General features: G+C 38.5%; 1 pseudogene; it reads left to right on the top strand.

Annotated features, from left to right (window-relative positions):
- The first annotated feature begins 5406 nt into the window (after window positions 1-5406).
- LOC121789549 lies at window positions 5407-10007 on the top strand (annotated as a pseudogene).
- The last annotated feature ends 10192 nt before the right edge of the window (window positions 10008-20199 follow it).

The following is a 20199-nucleotide window of genomic DNA, read 5'->3' as shown; positions in this document are numbered from 1 at the left end:
TGAACACGAATCCGACCTCTTACCTTCAATCCGAACACGACCCGCACCCGACACGAACCCGTTATCGACACAATATAATATGGGTTGACACGACACAATATAATATGGGTTGACACGACAACAATAACGACCCGAACCTGATATTACACGATTAAAATCCTAATATTACACAATTAAACCTTAATTTTTAACCTAATTTACACAATTAAATTTGTTTTATACTATTTAAACTTAATTTATAAGAAATTAAAAAATTAAAGTAATAGATATTTTTAAAAATTATAATAAAAATAATAATATTATTTCTTAATGGGTACCTGCATCCGACTCGAACCTACCCGAAATTATCGGGTTCTTAATGGGTCAACCCGATAAGGACGCGAACACCCAATAAGACTTGACTCAACTCAATAATTTCGTGCGAATTCGTGTCGGGTTATTGTGTCGTGTCGAAAATTGCCAGCCCTATTACTACTACAAAATACTACTTTGTTAGCCATACAAGTAAAAATAACTAATGAAAATTAAATATGAAAGAATATATAATTAAATCCGAGCCTCCTAGCTCAAGTGGTTGAGAAGGATGTCAAGGATATGGCACCATCCAGGAGGTCTTGAGTTCGAATCCTGGATGGTGCAACTTGGGATTAATTTCCCCTGTGGGCCTGATCAAGGTTGTTTCCTTGGGACTTGACAAGCTTTCGAGCCTGGGCACGTCTGAGGGTGATAGGTAGTCTACGGGCTCGGACCCGGCTGACCAGGGGGGCTAGAGAACGGGCTTGAAAAGGCTAGTTCACAGGCTAGTGCTCGGCTGGGGGGCTAGTATTCAAGCCACGAGGGAGCGTTCGCTTGCCAAAATGTATCTCGAACTCCTTTGTATGAAAAAAAAGTATCATGCCAAATATTTTAAAAAAAAAGAATATATAATTAAATTAAAAAGAACTAGTTAGTAGTTAAACTAATAAATGTTTGTTAAAAACAAAATAATTAATGAAACTTAAGCATGAATTGAAAAGGAGTTCATATGGACTAAAAAACAAAATTAAATTGGAAAACAGGTTATATGGATTAAACTAAAGTTAATTTGGAGAAGAGAAAGTCAAAGTATTGAAGAAAAATAGCATATAAGCTTGAGAAGGCTTGAACAAGGATCTTCGGCGTAGACGAAGAGCATACTTACCTCTAGGACAGAAATCAAACTTGTAAAAGTAGGACTACAATATACATAGAGTATTAAATCACAAAAATTAAGGGTAAAGTTGTACCCCTTTTCCAGGTGCTTACGCTACTGGTTTTAGATAAAGGATGACCTTTAAAGTAATACAGATCAATGCACAATTTATATACTTCCCCTGTTCATTAATACAAGGCCAATTTTAACCGGGTATGAATTTTTAAAAATGTAGTAGAAAGTGATTAGAAGGTGCTACTTTTATATACTCCCTCCGTCCCACTCAAGATGTTTATATTTTTAAGTGACACGAGATTTAAGAGGAGTTGTTAGGTATAATAAGAAAAGAGAAAAATGTAGTTGAATATTTTAATGAGAAGAGAATGATTTATTTCTAAATTTAAAGGTGGACATCTTCATAGTATTCTTAGATTGACAATCCAATGTTGCCCTCATGTCCTTGAGATGAGTATTTAATGTTACCAATAACAATAATTAAAATCTAATTACGGCGGATACAGCATGCATTAGCACATGCGATTGTACCTCATCATTAATCAATATCAAACCCCAAAGGCAGCTGATCATATGGTATCAATTAGGGAGGAGGTCAATGTAGCCCGCAACCCGTGGTGGACCTAAATAGCCCGCCAAATTTATAGGGTTATGGCTGGAAATTTCTAGTCCGATAAATTAAAACCTGATTAGCTCGCACCCGATTAACCCGCGATCCGTTAGGGTCAGACCTGAAAACCCGATAAAATTTCTATTATTCTATTTTTTACTCCTAATTCGACACCTTTATTGATTAATTTTATAATATAGATAACTAAAAAAATAATTTTCAATTTTATATTAAATATATAAATTATATATTAAATTTTTATTAATATAATAATTGATAAATAAATTAAAATATTTAAATTTCTAAAACATGCATTAAAATTTCACGAAATATCTCAAATATTAGTATTTGATCATGTTTATGATTGAGTTTGACCATATATCTCAAATTTATCATAATTAAATATTTTACATTTTATGAATATAACTAATTTTCATTATTATTTATTGGATTGATCGCATGTTAATCTTATCGGTAGCAACCCGATTAACCTGCTGGGCTAGCCCGAAACCCGAGCTTTTAGGGTTAGGGTTGAACTTTTACAACCCGAAAGAATTCACAACCCGATTAGCCCGCACCCTATTGACCCGCAACCCGAGTAGGGCCGGCTCGATTGACATCCCTAGTTTCAATGGTATATCGGCTGTCATAATTTTTGCAATAGAAATTGGATTGGGTAAAAGTGTTATGTCAAGTCATGATCGCAAAAAATGGTTCTTAATACATGTTCAACAAAAAGTGGTTAAATTTTCGTTTTCGGGTATTAAAAAACGTAGGTTGGTAATTAACTGATTTATACACACAGTGGTCATTTATACGACTTATTTTGTTAAACGTGACTGGGTCATTGGTTAATTAACTGTTTGCAAGTATGAAATATGACATGGAATAACAAAATTAGTTCATCTATTAAAACATTAATTAATTAGAAGGTTAAAAATTTATTTGGTTAAATATGTAAAAGGTATTGAAATCAATAAAAAACTCATTCTCGAATATATTATTGTGAATTTTATGCTAAACTAGTACTAGTAGTATAAATTAACTACATTATTGATATGTCACTATAAAAACTTATCTTTTAAAGACATAAAAATTGAAGACGCATTTTTATTAGTGTTTGAAAATTTTTTAAAATTGTAAAGGTCAATTTTGGTCCTAAACATATGACCAAAATACGAATTCGGTCCAAAATATTCATTTTTTGAAAGATAGATCCATAACAAATGAAATCCTTGTCGGAGTGGTTTTTTTTACGGTTCCGTCAAAAAACTAACGTTCTTGCCACTGTGCAATTAATGTCCTTTTTTATTGAAAATAATTAAATGCTAGGATTAGCAAGCTATTGTGAGACTATCATATTGTAGTAAATTATGTTTCTTTTACAAGTAGTAATTAATAAATTTAAAAGTAGTGTAACTTTTTTTAATATAAAGTATATTTAATAATCCCTCCGTTTTATAGTATTAGATGCATTTTTTCGGCACGGAGATTAGGAAAAAGGTTTGTAATGTATTAAATAAAAATATAATAAAGTAAGAGAGATGAAAAAGTAGAGAGAATAAAGTAAGTGAGAAGAAATATGTAGACTTTTACTAATAAGGAAATGATTTCATTACTATGGAACGTACCAAAATGGCAAAATGACTCCACTACTATGGAACTGAGGGAGTACAAAATATATTAATAACAAAATTTTGTTTAATTTATAGAAATTATTCTTAAAATATTGTGGAATTAATATGTAAATTAAATAAGTAAGGAGGTATAATTGAAAAAGTATAGATATGGAATATTTTTTAGGTTTAAGTTTGGTGTAAATGATTGGGGTATAATTATTTTTTTGGTGTGACCCAAACGCAAAAATAGGTTTGAGTTTAGTGTAAATAGGCATGTAAATTCGGGTACCCGCCGGTACCCAAACCCAAAAATTCGGGTACCCGAATCTGAAATTTCAAAAATATCATACCCAATACCCGACCCGTATGTGAGTTCGGGTACCCTAATACCCGGTGCGGGTACCCGAACCTAACTAATCTGGTACCCATAAACCCGAGATTAGTATATTTTAAATTTATTCTTTTATATAAATTATATTGTGATGAGAATAGAAATTATTACAAATAACACAATAATACTATTTATTGACTATTATTAAAAGTCTAAACTTTAATTCTAATGCTTTAGCTTTCTCTAGATTATGATTCTATGACTATATATATATACTCCTTCCATCCATAGAAATAGGCTATTTGGGATTTGATGCAGTCCGGACGTAGAAATCGGGCTAAAACCTGCGGTGTCAGAATGACTTCAAATTCGCACGGTGCTTGCGAAACACGATTTAATTTTGGCCATCTGACATCGTTTAGGGGGTGAAAACGGCATTTTATTATTTTTTTCGGGCTTAGCTTTAATTTTTTATTTTGCGTTTTATTTCCTTTTGAATTTCTAGGGTTTCTAGACGCTCATAAATAGCGTTGTTTTGTTTTTGAGCCGCAGTGGATTTTTTTTAAAAATATTTCATTTTCACAGAAACTAGGGTTTCTCTGAATTTCTTCTCTGTTCAGTCAGTTTCTCCTTACGCTTTGCATCAGGATTGAAATTATGTAGTGAATGGTGGGACCCATAAAAAAATAATGTAAAGAGAAGGAGAAAAAGGTTGTCATAATTGGATATGAGCTATTTGTATAAGACGGACGAAAAAATGAAATATGGCATATTTCTATGGGACGGGGGAAGTATATAATAGAAATTAGACAAATAGACACTACTTAATTTTAAAATAAAGAAATTTTTGGCATAAATCTACATGTGATTAAATAAATTTACCCTACTGGCCATAGGCCCTATACTAAATAAAAATATTTATCACAAATACATAATTAATCAGGTTTAATCGAGTATTAGTCGGGTATCCTAATACGGGTTTCGGGTACCCTAAACCCGAAAAATCCAAACATTTACTATCCAAACCCGTACCCGAACCCATAATTTTGGGCTTTGGGTACCCAAAACCCGTCGGGTATTGGGTCAGGATCAGGTATACCCGAAACCCGCGGACTAAATTTGCAGGCCTAAGTGTAAATAGTTGGAGATGGCGTTAGCAGTACTTGCTTACTCCTCACTATGGTCATTTATATGATTTATTTTGTTAAACTAGACTGGGTCATTAGTTAATTAACTGTTCCGCAAACATAGAATAACAAAATTAATTCATCTATCTTAAAATTTCCAATTATATGAAATTACTTTATCAGTTAATGACAAAAAATATTCAACTTTAAATTTCCATCTATTTTAATATACTCTTTCTGTCCCATAAAAATATGCGTATTTGAAATAACACGGGAATGAATGCACAATAGATAAAGTAAGATAATGCACAATAAAAGTATATATTTAATGAATTGTAATGGTAGACCAAAATGTTATACATTATAAATAAATTAATATATATAAGTAATGTGCTGAGGACAACCTTTTATAAATAGAATGTAGAAACACTCATATTTTTATGGGACGAAATAAAATAGAAAGGGTATATATGGGCGAAGGGAGTAGAAAAGACGAAGTCACAGTAAATTGGAAGATTGACTGACCCATTTAATTACAACCATCTCTATTACAAGTTGACTTTTACCACATTATTTTATATTTATACGCAATAAAAAATCAACCAAAATCAACAACTCTAAATTTAATTTGATTGATCATACAAATATTACCCTGCTAGTAAAATTTAGCTAATACGTTGACAAAACCTTGAAACATAGCCTAGCTATTATGTCTCTGCAACTTTTTTCAATCTTCTCTCTCACATTACTACCACTGTTTCTTCCACGTGCAGTAGTTTTAGCCGCTGTAGTTGCAAAACCCAGCTGCCAAGACCGATGTGGGAACATATCCATTCCTTATCCATTCGGAGTCGGGTCGGAATGCTCTCTCGACCCGAATTTCAACATCCACTGCGATGCCTCCTCCGGTCATCCAAAACCTTACCTGTCCATCATCAATAAAGAAGTGATCGAAATAAATCAAACTTATATTCGGGTCAATTACCCGACCCTGATTTCAGCGTGCTATGATTGTCAGACGATCAACAAATCAACACCACAGTTGATTCATACAAACATGGTGTGATGGTGAACTTGTCGGGAACTCCATTTACGTTGTCGGTACGGAATAGGCTGATGGCCATCGGATGCGATGATGTGATGCTGGAATCAGACGGAAGCTCGGTGACTGGCAGCGGTTGTTCGGCGTTTTGTGCAGACAATAACCACACAGGCGGCGTCGGTTATTGCGCCTCTAACGGTTCTACGCTTGATAATGGTTGTTGTGTGGCTGAAATCTCCTATGGTAAGTAGATAAATTATGTCATTTTCGCCATTAATAAGTGCTTCATCACATTTAAAGGTTTGGATTCTTCTCAATTGGAACCGAAACCGCCGATTAACCTAGAATTGTGATTTCGGTTCCAGCAGTTTGATTACGATTTAGAAAATATGTGAATTGAAACCGTCAGTTCGAGCAATTAACCATCGGTTTGGTTCGGATAAATACTCCCCCCATTCCATGTTAATAGAATCGTTTTTCTATATTAGGAAGTTACAAGTTAATTGAGTCATTTCTATTTTTAGCAAAATTATTACTATCTTTTTACTTTATTCTCTCTTCATCTCTCTTACTTTATTATTTCTTACTTTTTTCATCATCCATTTAACACATTATTCTTAAACTTAGTGCCGAAAAAAATATCTCTATTAATAAGGAACGGAGAGAGTATAAAATATTAATGTTATTATAAAAATTTATTCTTATTTTCCCTAAAAAATAATTTTTATAAATAAATTAATATTCCCGTTGTTTCTTAAAATTAGAATAAATGAACCCACAATCCAATATCCCTAATTTTACTATTTTTTTTCTCTCCCATACTTACCCATTTGATATCTCTTTCTCTCTTAATTTACCAAGTTTACATTAATATTCCCTAAGTTATGTTGGTATGTTGACAGGCAAAATCATAGGAGCACAACTAATCGACTTGAGCAGAAAATTAGTTCGTAAGAAGCTTTTCCCCTGCAGCTTTGCCTTTCTCCAGGAGAGGGTAGATTTGAACGACACCATATTTTCATATCCTCTATATTATCTTGAAAACTCAACGGCCTTGCTTAACGACAATTGGGCATCCACAACAAGGCCCCCGGTGGTGCGGCTGGCCTGGGAGGTTGGGGCCGACAACTGCAGTCAAGCTAAGTTGAACTCCTCTACTTACGCATGTCGCGATGACAAGAGTGTTTGCGTTGATCTCGATAGCGGAGGCTACCTATGCAGTTGCGTCCAAGGATACGAGGGCAATCCTTATCTCCTTGAAGGATGCCAAAGTTAGTACTCTTTTCATTTCATGCTATCCTACATCATTAATGTCTCTTTGATATCACTAAGCTTGTTTGCTTCTTGGACAGCAATTTCCTTTTCAAGTTCAATTGCAAAATTTGGATGTCCTGATCAATGTGGGAAGTTAGCAATTCCATTTCCATTTGGCGTTGGCCCGAATTGCTACTTGTCGCCGTCTTTCGAAATCCGTTGCAATACCTCCACCAACCCTCCAACAGCCTACCTCGCCCTTCTCGACAAGGAAATCTTCGACATCAATTCGTCTACAGTTTTAATCAACCATCCAAACCTAGCTTGGAGTTGCTACAATCAAACTGGAATCACAGAGAAACAAATCATGATTATTGATTTGTCGAGAACTCAATATACATTATCAGAAGAGAACTGGATCACTTCCATTGGCTGCGATCACATGGTTGTCGCGGTTATAGGAAAAGACAAACCAACTTCTACGCGCAGCACCTGCGCAGCCATCTGCTCCAACGATCCATTCAGCACCGCAAGCTGTCCGTTTTCAGTAAGCACTTATTGGCCAGGGGATGGCTGTTGTAGGGCCCCCATTGCAAGGGGTAATGAATTAAACTGAACTGAATAAGTATTAAAATTGAATTGAGAGAGCAAATAGTTATAAATGTATTTGCAGGAACCACTTACCTTGAAGCAGAGTTGAGGGACTTGAGTGGACGTTGGCCAACTACAAATTTCTCTTGCGGCTACGCCTTGGTTGAATACAATGAGGATGCTAGTGTTTCGTATCGCTTCTTGAATAACTCGACAGGAGCTGATAATATCTTGCAGACATACGGGAAGTGGAAGAAGGTGGCGTTGGATTGGCGGATTGGTGCTTTGAATTGCAAACAAGCGCGATTGAATCCGACTGATTATGTGTGTCAAAATAACACCGAATGCATTGATTTTCATGACACAGTTGGAGGCTATCTCTGCAATTGCTCCGCTGGATATCGAGGCAATCCTTACCTTAGCCCAGGCTGCCAAGGTTGCTCAATTATCTCATATCTATTCATCTTTACTACTCCATAATAGTACCAAGTATCAATTAGGCTAGGCACCGTTTGGTAGGGTAGCTAACTTCTATATTAAAATAGCTTAAACTAAGTTTTCTTACTATGTTTTGTTTTATCTATCTTAACCAACCAAGGTTGCTAATGTTTTATGTTTTCTTTTCGAGCAGAAATTAATCAATGCGCCAATAATACAACAAATACATGTCTCGCAAATTCGATTTGCGTTAAAACCCCAGGATCTTATAGTTGCTCATGTCCCAAAGGGTATATTGGTGATGGGAGGAAAGATGGAGTAGGGTGTATTAAGCTTCCACCATCCAAGACCAAGATGATAAGTTTAATAGGTAACAGTATAATGTTCCAATTCTGATATGGATATGTTCGTTCTTCGTAAATATCAGGTTTATCTGCTTATATAGAAATGATATTAGTAAATGATCTTATATTAATAATTTGCCTTTGTTTGTAAGCTTCTGATTTCTCATGAGAAGTTTTGCATATAGGTGTGGGTTCTGGATTGGGGTTTCTGCTTTTGCTTATAGCATGTTTTTGGTTGTTCAAAGCGTTACAAAAGAGAAAGGAAAAAATGGTTAAAGAGAAATTCTTCAAACGAAATGGTGGCCTTCTTTTGCAGCAACAAACGAATGAAGGTGTATTAGGAAAAACAAAAGTTTCTCTGCAAAAGAGTTGGAGGTAGCTACAGATCACTTTAATGAAAATCGTATTCTTGGGCAAGGAGGCCAAGGCACGGTCTACAAAGGAATGTTATACAATGGCAAAATTGTGGCCATAAAGAAATCAAAGTTGGTCGAGGAGAATCAACTAGAACAGTTTATTAATGAAGTGGCGATATTATCACAAATCAATCACAGAAATGTCGTCAGATTGTTGGGGTGTTGTTTGGAAACTGAGGTTCCTCTGCTGGTTTACGAATTCATGCCAAATGGGACTCTTTTTGAGCTCATTCACGATCCAAGTAATGAATTTCCATGTACATGGAACATGCGTTTGAAAATTGCAGCAGATATAGCAGGGGCGGTAGCATACTTACACTCTGCATCTTCTGTGCCTATCTATCACAGAGACATAAAGTCTAGTAATATCCTTTTGGACGAGAAATATGTTGTCAAAGTATCCGATTTTGGAACTTCGAGATCAATTGCAACAGATCAGACTCACTTAACTACTTTAGTCAAAGGGACATTTGGATATTTAGATCCCGAGTATTTCCAATCGAGTCAGTTCACAGAAAAGAGTGATGTTTATAGTTTTGGAGTAGTTCTCGTCGAACTGCTCACAGGACAAAGGGCGATATCATTGGACAAAACGGATAATGATAGAAGCCTAGCAACACGATTTCTTACTTGCATGGAGGAGAACTGCCTAGACACAATTATAGATCCTCAAATTTTGGAGCAGGGTATAAAGGAAGAGATGATTCTAGTAGCGAGTCTTGCGCAAAGAAGTTTGAATTTGAAGGGGAAAATGAGACCAACTATGAAAGAAGTGGCTAACGAATTGGAAAGTTTTAGGATGTCTCAAAATATTGTTAAACATGAATCTGAAGAAGTGAAAGTTTTTGAAGGTAGAGCTATGATGATTTCAGACATTGAATACTCTTGGGAAACTAGCTACAAAAGTCCCCTCGGATCGTCTTCAGACATGCATCCCTTAGTGCTCACAACTGAGTGAAATTCTATGCTATCTAGTTTTTAAATTTAGTGTTTATAGGGCAGTGGCGGATCCAGACTTATTGGATTGGGGGTGTGAATTTTATGTTTAATATTCCCTCCGCCCCATAATATATGGTACACTTGCGTAATGTCATGGGGTTTTAGGAGATGTTATTTTGTGTGTCAATGGAAAGAGAAAATAGTATATTTATATTAATATGAAAGTGAACTTTTTTCAAAAAAAAAATGTGACATTTTATGAGACAAATTAAAAAAAAGTATGACATCTATTATAGAATAGAGGGAGTATAACATATTTAAAATAAAATAATAATAATATTTAAAATTACATCTTACAATAATATTCAATTTTTAAGTTATTTTACAGTATAATTAAACTTAGAATCGTATCACATAAAAACAGCTAATATAACCATAGAATAAAAGAAAAAAAGTGTAAACTAATTGAAAAGGTAAGAAAGAGGGGAGAAAAAGTAAGAGAGGGAACGAGAAAAAATGGATAAAGTGTGAGAAAGAGTTTCTATTTTTGAAATAAGACTATTTTTTGTGGACACCTTAAAATGGCAAAATGTGACTATTTTCCTTGAACAGAGGGAGTAATGTTTATTAGTAAATGTTGGATGCAATTTACAACTTGAATTTAATTTGTATATCTCAGATTATAAAAATAAAGGATACATATGCTCTCTCCGTACCAAGGAAGATGACCCCTTCTTGGGATGGCACGGGATTTTATGCATGCTAATTTTAAAGTGTTTAAAAAAGAGAGAGGAAAAGTTGTTTGGTGTTTAAAAGTAGAAAGTATGAATAAAGTAAGAGCGATAAAAAGTTGTTGATGTTTAAAAGTAGGAGATATGCAAAAAGTAAGAGAGAGAGAAAGGGTTGTTTAGTGTTTAAAAGTAGGAAAGATGAATAAAGTAAGAAAGGGAAAATAAAATTGAGTATTTTAAATATTTCCTGAATAAGAAAGGGGTTATCTTGGTTGAGACGGACGAAAAAGGAAAGTGGATCATCTTCGGTGGGACGGAGGGAGTATATGTTTAGGTCTTGTACATACCAGATCACATTTCATTTACTTTTTGACACATATATCTCCAATCACTAACTTTTAGATGATGTTGGTTTGCAAAAATTAAAAGCGCTAATTAAGGTATTTTTATCACAAAATTTCATGGTTCTGTTTCACATGAAATTGAATTAAGATCTGAATAGCTCACCAAATTATCTAATGAATGATAGGAGCAACAATCCTTTCTTCGTTTGATGAATTACTGAAAGTGTATTTTACTTTCATCCATTTTTATTAGAAATCCCTTCTTATAGTAATCAAAACTATTCATTCAAAAATATTTTTACATTTCTAGAATTGAACAAGTATTTCCATCCAATATATAGATCGATCCATCTCTGAAATTCTTATAGATAATTTGACTTGAGCGGAAAAAGAAAGCAGAACTAATTGAGTTGAGCGGAAAATCACTACGCAAAAAAGCTCTTCCCATGCAGCTATCTATGCCTTTATCCAGGAGGAAGAAGATTCGAATGAAAGCGCATTTTCATATTCTTTGTACTACCTGGGCAACTCAACGGCATTGGTAAATCATCATCAACAAGTCCGCCAATTGTGCGCTTGGAGTGGATCGTAGGGACTGAGAACTGCAGTCGAGCTAAGAATTCCACAACCTATGCATGTCGAGATGACAAGAGTGTTTGGGTTGATAGCTATTACGGTGATACAGGATACACATGTACGATGGAAATCCTTACTTACCGGGTGGATGCCAAAGTTTGTTTCGTTTCTCCCTACTTATGTCACGACCGCCCTTTTTAGGGTTAACAAATGCGGGTGGTCGCGACTAAAGGGATTTTAAGAAAAGGGAAACAATCTAGGGTTTCAATAAAGAGTTTGACAAAAATAATTAATATTCAATTCACGAAAGAAAATTCGAGTAAACGCTTAACATTTGAATGCAAGTCAACAGCTATCATAAGTAATGATCCAAGAGTGAAAAGGGTTTCAGAGACATAATTGAGAAAAATAGTCATAATTCAGTGGAAGCATTCAAGAGTAAGAGTGACGCCATGTATTAAGACACGATGTCCCTCGGAGTTCAAAATAAATCCAACAAAAATTAAGGTTCGACTCAATGCCACCTAAGCTCGTCGCCGCTTAACCTGCACATAAAGAAAACACATGTAGGGTTGATTACTATAAAATACTAAGTGGACTTATGCCGAAAATATTTTAATAGTTATGCCATCCATACCATAGTGAACTCGAGTTTTGCATTTAGAAAAGAATATCATCGTGTATCATAAAATAATTTCATAGACTGACCAGTCAAAACAATCTACCTACTTTCTCAACAATACATCAATCACAACATTTCCATAGTGCGACAGAAGTGTGGACACACTATTCACCCACGAGACCGGCCGACTAACAAGGACGGCTCCCGATCCCAACTGTGTACACTAGCCTGATAGGGTTTGCGGCCATACTCAGACCCGAATTTGTTTATATAGTCCTATAGCCTGATGGAGCGAACTCACAAACTAGTCATCAGACAACATAGCCTTATAGCCTAATGGAGCGAACTCACAAACTAGGCATCAGGCACACAACATCATCAAACAATCACAGGCATGACATAACATTTTAAACCACCCTTAAAGCATCCATAACAGCGGCCGTCCGGCGTGCCAGACATCCGCGCGGGACGTCCGCCATTAGGCGTGGGAGGGACGGATGCGGACGTCCGTTGCGGACACCGGAGTTCCGCGGCATTCCGACAACGTCCGTCGTCACGTCCGCCATTGCGGGTTCCCGACGGACGTCCTAGCGGACGTCCCGATTTTTCATTTAATAAAAAACTCTATACATACAGCTCGTTGAACTTCATTTCATTCGCTCCACTTGTTTTAACGAGTTTCTCTCTCTCTCTGCGTTTCTTTTATATATCCAAAATGGTTAGTGGTAGTGGTGCGGGTGGTAGTCGTGGAATTTCTGATGACGTACATCGGCGAATTAGAGAACAGTTGCGGACCGTTACGTCCAGGGACCACATCGCTGCACACTGTCGGTTGTATGAGGACTACTTCGCTCCGGAGCCGCGGTTTGGGGAGAACATGTTCCGGTGACGTTTTAGGATGCATCGTCCATTATTTCTGCGTATCGTGGGTGCTTTAGATCGTCGATACAAGTATTTCAGGATGAGGGAGGATTCGGTTGGTAAACCCAGCCACACGCCCATACAGAAGTGCACTGCCGCAATCAGGCAGCTGGCATACGGAGGTGCGACTGACATGTTCGATGAGTACCTCCACATCGGCGAGACGACTGCCCGTGATTGTCTCGGGGTTGTTCTTGTCGAGCTTCTCACTGGGCAAAGACCAATATCTCTTGATAAAACAGAAGAGGAAAGAGGCTTAGCGGCACGGTTCCTTGCATGCATGGAAGGAAAATGCGTGGACACAATTTTAGATCCTCAAGTTCGGGAGAACGGAAGAGAGGAAGAGGTGATTCTAGTTGTTGAGGTTGCACATAGATGCTTGAACTTGAAAGGGAGAATGAGACCAACTATGCAAGAAGTTGCTACTGAACTGGAAAGTTTAAAGATATGTGGTATGTAGGGTAGTGTTAACGTTAAATCAGAAGATGTGAGATCTTTCAACGATATGCCCATGATGATTTCGGACATTGAATACACATGGCCTATGAGTTATAAGAATGCTTCAACATCATTATCAGACACACTTCCTTTAGTGTTATTCGAAAGTGCGCCATAATACAGAACTGTTTATGGTGGACTCGAACTCGTGGCACTCTCTGTACTCATTTAGGTGAGGGGATGGTCAAGACTGGTTCAATGCGATCTCTCCAATTGAAGCTCCAAAGATTGAAGCATCGGTTTAGAAATTCTTTTTATGAGTTGTGAACATTTTATATTTGTAGTTTTGTTCCGTAGGTATTTAGTGACTAATTTTTGTTACTTTGCTGAATTGCAGTTTACGACGTGATGAATGAAATCAAATGATGATTCGACATTTTGTTATATTTTTGTTCTTGGTTTTCTTAAAAATGGTAATCGAGAGAGGAGAGATTGATAGAAGACATTGGTTTGTATTTCTTTTTTCTTGATGTCAATTGTGTACAATACATCACCTTATATAGGCATAGATATATGATAACTAAGGAAAAGATCAATCAACCCTAATTGTATCAATTCCCTATCAATTTGATTCTTCTACCTAAAATAGAATGATTTACTCTTCTTTCCTTTCTTGACATGATTTACTCTTCTTTCCTTTCTTGACACTCCCCCTCAAGTTGAGTAACGGCATCTTCGATACTTAACTTGATCAGAACTTCTTTGAAGACCTTGGCATGTACCGCCTTAGTTAGAATATCTGCCAGTTGTTCTTCGGACCGAACGAATGGAAGTTCGATGATGCCCCCATCTAACTTTTCTTTGACGAAGTGACGGTCGACTTCCACATGCTTGGTCCTATCATGTTGGACTGGATTTTCCGAGATACTAATGTCTGCTTTGTTGTCACAAAAAAGTCGACTTTTCTCTTTTGGAGGAAAACCAATCTCCGTGAGTAATCTTCGCAACCACAAGATCTCCGTGATTCCACTCTTTACTCCACGGAACTCTGCCTCTACGCTAGATAATGCCACCACTTTCTGATTCTTACTTCTCCAAGTGACTAAGTTTCCACCAACGAAGGTGAAATATCCCGCTGTAGATCTTCTGTCGTTTGGGTTACTGGCCAAATCAACGTCCGTGTAACCTTTTTTTTTTTCAACGTCCGTGTAACCTTCTATTTCCAAATTCTCCTTTTTTTCGAGCAGCACGCCATATCCTGTTGTCCCCTTTAGGTACCGCACAATTCTGAGGGCGGCTTTCATGTGTTCTTCCTGAGGTTTGTGCATGAACTGACTCACCACTCCTACAGCATATGCAATGTCCGGCCTTGTATGGGCGAGGTAGATCAGTTTCCCTACAAGACGTTGATACCTTTCTCGATCAGTCATTGTAGCCCCTTCAGTGATCTTCAGTCCGTGATTCAACATGATCGGAGTCTCGGCGGGTTTGCATTCGAGTAGTCCAGTTTCCGCTAGTAAGTCAAAGACATATTTTTTCTGTCTTAGGAAGATTTCCATTTTTTATCTCAGGACTTCGATTCCCAGAAAGTACTTCATTGCCCCAAGGTTCTTCATCTCGAATTCTTGTGACAGACTCTTCTTCAGTCCTTCAATTTCCTCGATGTCGTCACCCGTGATGATCATGTCGTCAACATAGATGATTAGACACGTTATCTTCACTTCTCTTTTCTTCAAGAACAAAGTATGATCTGCATGGCTCTGTTTGAAGCCATATTTTGTCATGGCTTGGCAGAATCTCCCGAACCACACTCTAGGTGACTGTTTTAACCCGTAGAGCGTCTTCCTTAGCCTACATATTTGCCCTTTTTCAAACTGTTCCGAGAATCCTGGGGGAGCCTCCATACACACTTCCTCATTCTTCTTCAACTCTCCATGTAGAAAGGCGTTAGTTACATCAAACTGGTGTAATGGCCAGTCTTTACAGGCTGCTACGGCCAACAAGGTCCGGTGTCACGACCCAATTCTCGTTAAGGATAACAAGATTGAGTAATTCGCGACTAATGGGGGATTAAAGAAGCGGGGTAGAAATGGGGGTGAAAATCAAGGGAAACTGGAAGGAATACTAGTCAAATAAATACTGCAAACAAGGAACCGAATATTTGGTTACATGTTCTCAAATAGATACCATTCACCACAACAACCAGATCAGAGTTCGAAGGTGAGACAATAAGCTTCCCACTTAACAAAATAAATGCAGCGGAAAGAGGTCCCTACTAAACGACTTCGTGTATGAAGACACGAATCGCCGAGAAATCCACAAGCTTATTTAATAGCATCGACTCCGATCAATTCCTCCTTCAACTTGACGTTCAACCTGCACATTTAAAAATACATGCAGGGCTGAGTACAGGAGTACTCAGTGGACACGTGCCAAAACATACATATATAAGTTGTCATCCATCCACAGTATCACACGGGGGTTTTTCTTAAAAGGCCCGAGCATACTAAATTCTTTGTGATCTTAAAAGTCCGACTGATCAGTCTAAGTTCTTGGTATTCCCTCCCTGTCTGAGAAACCAGTGCCGTGAAGGTGGCCACCTTCAACGAACACCATCGCCGGCCAACCTCTCTCTAGGATGGCTCCCAGCGCTCGCGCGTATAAGTCTGTGTTGGGATTTTACCCACTCTCAGACCCGAATTCGTTATCAAATTTTGTTGGCATCGCCAAACTCCCGGCATATAGCCCTCACAGACAGGTATCAAAACAAATATTTTATGGCATGACAACAGCTTTAAAAGAGATGATCACATCTTCATTTTTCAGAAAAGATATTTCATAACTTCAAAACATTTGCTTTATATCCACACTATAGTGCTGGATATTAAAAGAAAGCCCACCTCGTATGCTTATCTCCAATTAAATTCCTCGTTAGGCCTCACTTGCCCTTGAATATTTTTTTCCTTGAAAATGAATAGCGTAACACGCTAATTAGTACTTGAACTATTTTTCTGAAAAAGAATGCATGCATCCTACAGGATAACATCTATCTCTTAGTCTCGGCTTTTATAGGATTTTTCCTTAAATCCTAACTCGGCTTTATTGCTCTGTAGCACTTAATCATTCTCTTTACTTCTTTTGGAGAAATACTATTTTCTCAATAATTATGGATTCTTAAAATCCTTCCTTAAATTTCTTCTTCTTCGGATTTTTCTTAAGGCCGCCCATGGCGTCGCGGGGCGACGCCGGTCGGCTTTCGCGTCTCCCACATCATCACTTCCCATTTCATTGGGAACCTAATAATTTATTCGGGAATTAATTAATCAGACTCCAAGCTAATTCCTTAATTTAAGTCCAGCTGGACAGAATTTTCGTTCATAGTCCACATAAATTTCACGTCAAAGCCCAGTCCATAAATGAGATTGCACACTACTCCAATTAATTCTTTTAGTCCAAGCTCCATATTTTTTTTCTTAAGTAGCCCAGCAACAAATTTATCTCTGAGCCCAAAACATTAATTAAAGAGGAGTGGCCCATAAAAAAATCCTACACCTAACCCTCTTCTCGGTCAACCATCTTTTCTTCCACATTCTACTTTTAAATTCCAATTGCAAAAATCCCCAAAATAGGAACTGTACAGCAGCGCCTCTTACTCCCTTCCTCGGCGACTTCGCGCCTCGCCTGTGTCGCCCCCCTTCCGTTCCCGCCGACACCTTCATTCCTCGCACACATCTGGTCCCTAAATCGAAATCGGAAGCAACCCAGCGGCGGCACCTCCTTACTCTTCCTCGGCGAACACGCCGCCATCTCGACGGCAATTTCGGAGTTCCGCCGTCGTGTTGGCTCTCGCACCGACCTCTACTTCGCGCCACGAGCAGCAGCTCCTCCCGCCGTCGTCCCTCGCCGTTCGCCGCTGTCTCCTTCGCGAGGCGACCATGACGCTCCCCGGCGGATTCGCGGCTGGGTGGGTTCTTGCATGCTCGGGCGGAGTCGTCGATATGGAGGGGGGGTGTCGCCTCCGCTTCACGCGCTACTGCTCCTGGTAGCGTCGCCTCTCCCGATGCTCCTCCGGCGATTTCACACCCGTCGCCGTCCGGCAGCCCCTCGGCCCAGAAGTTAAGTCCCATTTCCCTTATCCCCTTTTCGCAAATTTCGATTTTTATTGATCTACTTGAAGGCAGTAGCTATGTGGTATTGGGATTCTTGGAGTTTTAGGTTGATTACTGTGGTATTGATCCTTGGCTATGTGTTATGATTTTACATATGCATTTGGGAGCATTAGCTCACTGTAACTTTGGTTCTGCATATGCTCACTGGGGAATACTTGGTGGATTTGCTACTGTTCTATTTTCATACTTGTTGTAGGGATCCTTATGAGGAGTTCTATGTTCTTGTGCTATCAATTGTTCTATATGATGCAAGGAGGGTCGTTGAGGTGTTTACCTTGCTTGGTGATTTCTCTCGGTATCGGGCTGATCCTTGCCTCAAAGCCTCCTCCTTGCTCCTCCTCCTTTCCTTGCTGCACTTCTTAACTTTGAGTGAATTTGGGGTGTCGAATTTGTGGGGAGGAGAAGGGAGATGAGGCTGTTTATATAGTTTTTATCCTTGGCACTTTGTGCCAGCTTTCCTTGGAGATTGTACTTCTAATTTAGGCTGCATGGTTGACTCACTTTTGAGTTTTGTGTTTATGCAAAACATACTAAGTTGGTGAAATTCTTGTGAATGACAAAAGGCTGATTCCCAGCTCTAATTTGGGCGTGTACAGTGGTTCATTCCACTATGATCCCTTGTTTGACTCCCTCTTTGGTGTAACTAGAATGTGTGATGCAATGTGGCTGCCTCCCTAGCCAAGAGGGCAGCCTCTCGGTTGACCAACAGCCTGCTAATTTCACCATCTTAATTTAGCTTGCCTTTCCTCTTTCCTTCACCTATGTGTCTAAAATCTAGCACCCTTTTTTGTGTAAATTTTTGTAGGTGAGGTGGCTGCTCCTTGGAGCTACATGGAGGGAGAAAAATCGAGAGGGAGGGATAGAGAGAAAGAAGACTTCCTCTTGAAGCTCTTATATTCCATAGGAAGCTCTTATATTCCATATTACTTTAGCAAATTCCAAGACTTGTATTGTCTTTTTCATACATGTAAGCATGTACTATTAGCATCTCCATATTTCCATGTAATTGTATTTCCAAAGTGAAACTTAAATAAACGCATAGCTCTTATTTTTATCCTTGCATCAAATTCCATTGCACTTTGTTTTTCTCAAGAACATTCAATATTAAATTCGACGTCGGAGATTACAAAATTCTACGTCTTCCGGACGAGACTTAATCGAGCTAATAAATCCGAATTAATCCAATTAGGAGGATTAAAACTCGGGGCGTCACATCCGGACTGTACTCATTTTGGCCACTGGAGAGAAAGTTTCATCGTAGTCTATCCCATAGGTCTGGGTGTATCCTTTCGCCACCAATCTCGCTTTGTATCTCTCGATTAATCCATCTGCCCGTCGTTTGATAATGAACACCCATTTGCAATCTACAGGTCTCTTTTCCTTTGGCAGGTTACATTGTTCCCATGTACCATTTTTCATTAGAGTTTTCATTGCCTCTCTCCAGTGCTCATGCTTCATCGCCTCTTCCCACGATTGAGGAATATGGACTTCTTCGTATAGCGCTGCTTCAAAAGCCCGAGCCATCTCTATGTATTGCCCCTGAACAGTGTTTGCTATTGAGTATCTAGATTTCCGCCCCTGCCAATCTGGAGAGTACCGTTTTGGTGGTACACCCCTCGTACTTCTGGGTGGTAAGTATCCATTTGAGCTGCTCGTGCTTGGATCATCTTGTTTGGTCTCACTGTTTTCCTGTCTCACACTGTCAGTGCTAACTTGGGAACTGTTATGAGTGCTAGAGCTTACCTCAGGATTTGAAGACGGAGATGATGGTGGGGTAGAAGCACTGAACCTCTCGGGCGGTACATGAGCGGATGAGGTCGGCTCGGCGGGTATGCTAACCTCCTCTGGTGGACCGACATCTAGTGCAGATTCTGTCATTGGACTGGAGATAGGACTGGGTGTAGGGACTTGGTTTGGGACTTGGTTTGGAACTTGGCTTGGGATAGGTAGGGATGATGGTGTGTGAAGCCAACTTAGCGAGTCTGTGTTCTTGTTCTCCCCCTGACTGCTAAGTTGATGGTGTGTGAAGCCAACAAAGTCACAATTCAAGGTGGTATGAAGGTGTCGTGTTTTGGGGTCATAACATCGGTATCCCTTTTGGTTTTTTCCGTACCCTAAGAACACACACTTAACAGCATTTGGGGAAAATTTGGACCGGTGTTGTTTCGGAATATGGACGAATACTGAGCATCCAAACACTCTTGGTTCGAGGGTAAGGGATGATGGTATACTCGTATAAGCGGAGAGATAGTCTAAGGGAGTTTTTAAGTGTAAGGCATGGGTCGGGAGCCGATTGAGGAGGTAAACAGCAGTAGCTACTGCTTCGGGCCAAAAGGAGTTTGGGATATGGGATTCGATGATTAGGGCCCGGGTCATTTCTAAGAGTATCTTATTCTTCCTTTCTGCTACCCCATTTTGTTCAGGTGTATAAGCACAGGTGGTTTGGTGGACGAGGCCTTTTTCAGTGAAGAAGTTTTTCATTTTGGTGTTTACATACCCCC

The sequence above is a fragment of the Salvia splendens genome, unplaced genomic scaffold, assembly GCF_004379255.2.
Source record: "Salvia splendens isolate huo1 unplaced genomic scaffold, SspV2 ctg272, whole genome shotgun sequence".
NCBI classification, from domain to species: Eukaryota; Viridiplantae; Streptophyta; class Magnoliopsida; order Lamiales; family Lamiaceae; genus Salvia; species Salvia splendens.
This window is presented reverse-complemented; position numbering and strand designations above follow the sequence as displayed.